The sequence below is a fragment of the Palaemon carinicauda genome, chromosome 11 (genome assembly GCF_036898095.1).
Source record: "Palaemon carinicauda isolate YSFRI2023 chromosome 11, ASM3689809v2, whole genome shotgun sequence".
Lineage (NCBI taxonomy): Eukaryota > Metazoa > Arthropoda > Malacostraca > Decapoda > Palaemonidae > Palaemon > Palaemon carinicauda.
In genome coordinates this window covers 148,740,476-148,746,076 of record NC_090735.1, presented here as the reverse complement: position 1 = coordinate 148,746,076, position 5,601 = coordinate 148,740,476, and positions in this window count along the sequence as shown.

Below are 5,601 nucleotides of genomic sequence, written 5' to 3'. Positions count from 1 at the left end.
ATAATCATTTTAATCTAGACCAAAAATACTACTTTGGTGTTATCCCCACTATACCAAGTTTGGACCTGACTATCTGTGTAGTCCTTCTTTCCCTTTTAACATGTACTATACTCTCCTTTTTAACACTATATTACTGGTGGTTTGGTCAAATGTATTTTGTATGAATTAATCTCTAAAACTTCCAAGGACTTGAAACTTGTAGAATATGTTCTGGATTGTGAAGAATCCCATGATACATTGTACAGGAATTCTCACAGTGACTTGGTTAAGGAAATTGTGTATTGAATTATATTTGTTTCTTGTTTTGACTGAAATGTTTAACTAGTCAACTTCAAAATTTATTACCATAATGATAGTGAGTATAACTTTTAAAATATCTATCATTATAAAACTCATCTTTTATTGAAAGTCTAGTTCCTTAATAGCCTTAGTGAAATTGCAATTTTAATATCTGTCGGTGTTTTTTTTTTTATTTAATGAAAGTAATAATCTAACTAGGACATACACTGTACTCTGAAATCTATTCCCTGTGCTGGAATCGTTATTGTTGAATTTATGAATGGTTTTGTGATATGCTATGTAGGTTGATTTCCTTTTAGGAACCCTAAAAACTCTCAAAGATTTCAAGAAACTCTTTAAATATTGATAATTGGCTTTGTTTTTTATTATGTAATTACTTTCATGTAGTTTCTCTGTAAAATTTTGACTTTTTTTAACTTAATTACTATCATTGGAGATATTTTAATTATGTATTTACTTTTGTGTAATTTCTCTGAAAATTTTGACTTCTTTTAACTGTGATGGTTATTATCATTGGAAATAATAATAAAAGGGAAGGAATATCAGTAGAAGGCAAATATTTTGTTGTACACTACTGATATAGAACCAGGTATCAAAATTGAAATGTTCAATTGATTCGAAAAATAAATATCTGTATATTTTCAGCATTGTGTTGCTTTATAGTTGTATGTAATAGTACTTTCAATTGTGAAAACTATTAGAAAAATACTGTTATATTTTTATATTCAAACGATAATTTACACTTTTTAAAGGATTTTGGCATTCCGAATTCATCAAAGTTCTCTTGAATCTTTCTTATTGTCAATTTTAGTATCAACTAATTATTAGGGATGATGGCAAGAAAACTATCCATAAAGAATTTGAAATTCTCCCATTTGCTTTCAAGAGGGATGTGCAATTGGTTAGATTATTTGTACAAAAGAAATTTAATCTTAAGATTAATATATAGTGCTTCGGTAATGTGTGATTTTAAGGTACAAATGTATTTACTCTCCCAATCCATATACCTCAGCCCTTCCTACCCCTGGTCATTTCGTATGATAAACCGTCTTCATAAATTAGGTTTCTTTTTTGAGCTATTTTATTTTTATTTTTTCCATTTTGACTCGCATAACAAGATATGCTTATACAGTCAGTGAGTGTGCAAGTGTGTTAACAGAACAGAACCTGAGTGTACATCACAGTAGTGCTTTCCTGTGCAAGTGATGTTGGTCGTAGTAATTTAGATTATTTATAATGGTAATGACTATGTGCCATGTTTATTTACAGTATTGTATTTTGACTTTCTCTTTCCATTATTAATAACTATAGGTTAAAAAAAAAATCACCTCTGCTACTTTTTGCAGTATTAGAGAATAGCTTGGCCGAATATGGAAGGCATGTATTTTAGCTGAATCATTGGCTTTAACCTACTCAAAATTTCAATCTCAAAAAATTTAGTGGGGTTTGGGATAATAATGCAAAAATGGATTTAATTCATTCTCGATGCTCTTGGGCATTGTTATAAGCAGCGTATTGCTTCATGTGAATATTGTAGATAAGATTATTTCATATAAAGTGATGTATGAGGAGATGTGAGTAAAGTCTTTAAAAAGTTTGTTCTTTTACTGTCCCAAAGTCATTGAGTATAGAAGAGTTACATACATTCAGAACAAAGAAGGTTGTAGCAAATTTGGGTTTTGAGGTCGCATACAACAGAAATATTCTGCTACCTATTGTAGAGTCTATTATCAATCTCTGAAACCCATAATTGTGTTATGGGTGAAGGTCATCAGAAAGCAATAATCTTAATTTATATTTATCCCCAAGAGAGATTAGTTCACCAAACTTTTAACTGGGCTCTACAAGGCACTATAAGAGTTGGAATACCCAGACCTACATGGCTGACGACTATAAAGTGTGAAGTAAATGATGATGAATGGAGAAATATTGATTTAAAAGCTTGAGATAGAGATGAGTGGTGAAACATAACTGAGCCCCTTTGCTTTAATAGGCTTAGGAGAAGATGATGATATTTACCATTCAACTTTTTCATAATTGCTCTACTAAATTAATTAGTCTTTACTTCTCCAGTTCCACCCTGTCTCTTTGGCCAGCCAGAACTGATCTTGATTATGTCCTTGTTGTTCATCTATTATTGAGAGTTCATGTAAATGGCCTACCTCCGTATCTGTGAAGTTCAAACAAGGTTATTGGTCAGGTCAAAAGAAAATTGCAAAGATTTGTTCCTACAAGTGAACCTCATCTCGGCAGACTGATTATCCCTAGCAACTGAGAACTTGAGCCACTTTGCTAACAGTAAGAGAATGCAAAAAATTACATTGCTTAATTTTAATCACCAACTTCCACGACTGGGAAAGTTGATTCAGATGTAAACAACCAGTGCAAAAATACTCTTATATTGATTCCTTCCCTTAATCAGGCTATGTACAAAACTAGGACCTTTGGAGTCTAATAAGTTAAATAGGAATAAATAATACAAAAATCAATAGACATTTAGACTTGTATTAAGTTTTGTCTTTTTTATAAAATTGAAGATTCAGCATCACGAGAGTTAGAATCCTCAGATAAAGATGTCTATGTCCAAAGAAAAAAATCAAGATGACTACATCATCAGATTAATTTCAGGCAAATTGTGTAAAAGATGTTGAGTGGACAACAAAGACTATGATTGCCAACCATAAAATGTCTGACAATTGAAAGATTCTACATGTATGCAAGTCCCAAAACTTGGCACTATATAAAGAATAGATGGCATTTCGCCAAATTATGAAGATGAACATGATACAAATAAGTAAAATATATTTGAATCCCAGTAAAGTAAAAACATTGTTTTATTTCATTCATAATATCTAAATTATTATTATTACCAGCTAAGCTGGAAAAGCAATATGCTATAAGCCCAGGGGCTCCAACAGGGAAAAATAGCCTAGTGAGGAAAGGAAATAAGGCATTAAATTGGAAAAGCAATATGCTATAAGCCCAGGGACTCCAACAGGGAAAAATAGCCTAGTGAGGAAAGGAAATAAGGCATTAAATTGGAAAAGCAATATGCTATAAGCCTGAGGGCTCCAACAGGAAAAAATAGCCCAGTGAGGAAAGGAAATAAGGCAAGAAATGTATTATATGAGAATAGTGAACAATTAGAATAAAATATTTTAGGAACATTAACAACATCAACACTGATCATTCATAATATAAACTATAAAAAGAGACTCATTTCATCCTGTTAAACATTAAAAATATTTGTTGCAAGTTTGAACTTTTGAAGTTCCACCGATTCAACTGCCTGATTAGTTAGATAATTCCACAACTTGGTCACATCTGGAATAAAACTTTAGGAATATTATATAGCATTGAGCCTCATGAAGGAGAAGGTATGATATGACTATTATAATTAAATACATATTGCATCTTTGGAAGCTTGCTTATATTAGTGTTTACCCCTTAAAGCTTAAAAAATTACCTTATCTTGGGTGGGCTGCACCTTGCATTGTCTTTGTCTCGTAGTCAAAACTGGTCCCGATCTTTACCTCACGACTTGGTGGAGAGAAAGGTTTGCATATATGTGACCATCAGGTGAGTATAGAAATAACATTTTATTTTTAAAATTCCAATTATTTCTATGAACCATCCTTCATGCTAATTACTAATTTCTACTCCCGATAGGTGGGTCAGTGAAGGCAAGAGGCAGGCCATTAATAGACCAAAAATAACAAACTTATTTAATACCCTAGACTCTTAATCTACGAGTCTCGTATTATTATTATTATTATTATTATTATTATTATTATTATTATTATTATTATTACTTGCCTCTTCAATGTCTCACAGAAGTATATAATACAGGAGGGGGTTCCCAGCCCACATGTCCTGTCCCTTTTAGACGCCTCTTACGACATGCAGGGATACTTTGGCGCATTTCTGATTGCTTTTATGCCCCCGCAGGCACGGGACATATGGTGGAGTGGAAGCAGATTTACGTCAGAGAGTGAATGAAGGATGCAAAGCGTTAGGGCCAGTGAAAGGAGTGGTAAAGAATAGAGGGTTGGTTGGGCATGAATGTAAAGAGAGTTCTGTATGAGAAAGTAATTGTACCAACTGTGATGTATGGATTGGAGTTGTGGGGAATGAAAGTGACGGAGAGACAGAAATTGAATGTGTTTGAGATGAAGTGTCTAAGGAGTATGGCTGGTGTATCTCGAGTAGATAGGGTTAGGAACGAAGTAGTGAGGGTGAGAACGGGTGTAAAAAATGAGTTAATAGCTAGAGTGGATATGAATGTATTGAGGTGGTTTGGCCATGTTGAGAGAATGGAAAATGGCTGTCTACTAAAGAAGGTGATGACTGCAAGAGTTGATGGGAGAAGTACAAGGGGAAGGCCAAGGTTTGGGTGGATGGATGGAGTGAAGAAAGCTCTGTGTGATAGGAGGATAGACGTGAGAGAGGCAAGAGGGCGTGCTAGATATAGGAAAGAATGGTGAGCGATTGTGACGCAGTTCCAGTAGGCCCTGCTGCTTTCTCCGGTTGCCTTGGATGACAGCGGGGGTAGCAGCAGTAGGGGATTCAGCGTTCTGAAGCTTCATCTGTGGTGGATAACGGGGGAGGGTGGGCTGTGGCACCCTAGCAGTACCAGCCGAACTCGGTTGAGTCCCTTATCAGGCTGGGAGGAACGTAGAGAGGAAAGGTCCGCTTTTTTTCATTTGTTTGATGTCGACCACCCCTCAAAATTGGGGGAAGTGCCTTGGTATATGTATGTATGATTATTACTTGCTAAGCTACAATCCTAGCAGGATACTATAAGCCCATGGGCCCCAACAGGAAAAAATATCCCAGTGAGGAAAAGAAACAAGGGAATTAAAATATTTTGAGAACAGTAACAACATTAAAATAAATACTCCCTATATAAACTAAAAAAAAATTTAACAAAACAAGAGGAAGAGGAATAAGATAGGATAGTGTGCCCGAGTGTACCGTCAAGCAAGAGAACACTACCCCAAGACTGGAAGACCATGGTATAGAAGCTATGGTACTGCCCAAGACTAGAGAACTAAAGAGTCTCTTCTACCCTTACCAAGAGGAAAGTGGCCACTGAACAATTAAAGTTCAGTAACCCCTTTGGTGAAGAAGAATTCTTTGGTAATCTCAGTGTTGTCAGGTGAATGAGGACAGAGGAGAATGTGTAAAGAATAGGCCAGACTATTCAGTGTGCATGAGGGGCAAAGGGAAAATGAACCGTAACCAGAGAGAAAGAACCAATGTAGTACTGTCTGGCCAGTCAAAGGACCCTATAACTCTAGC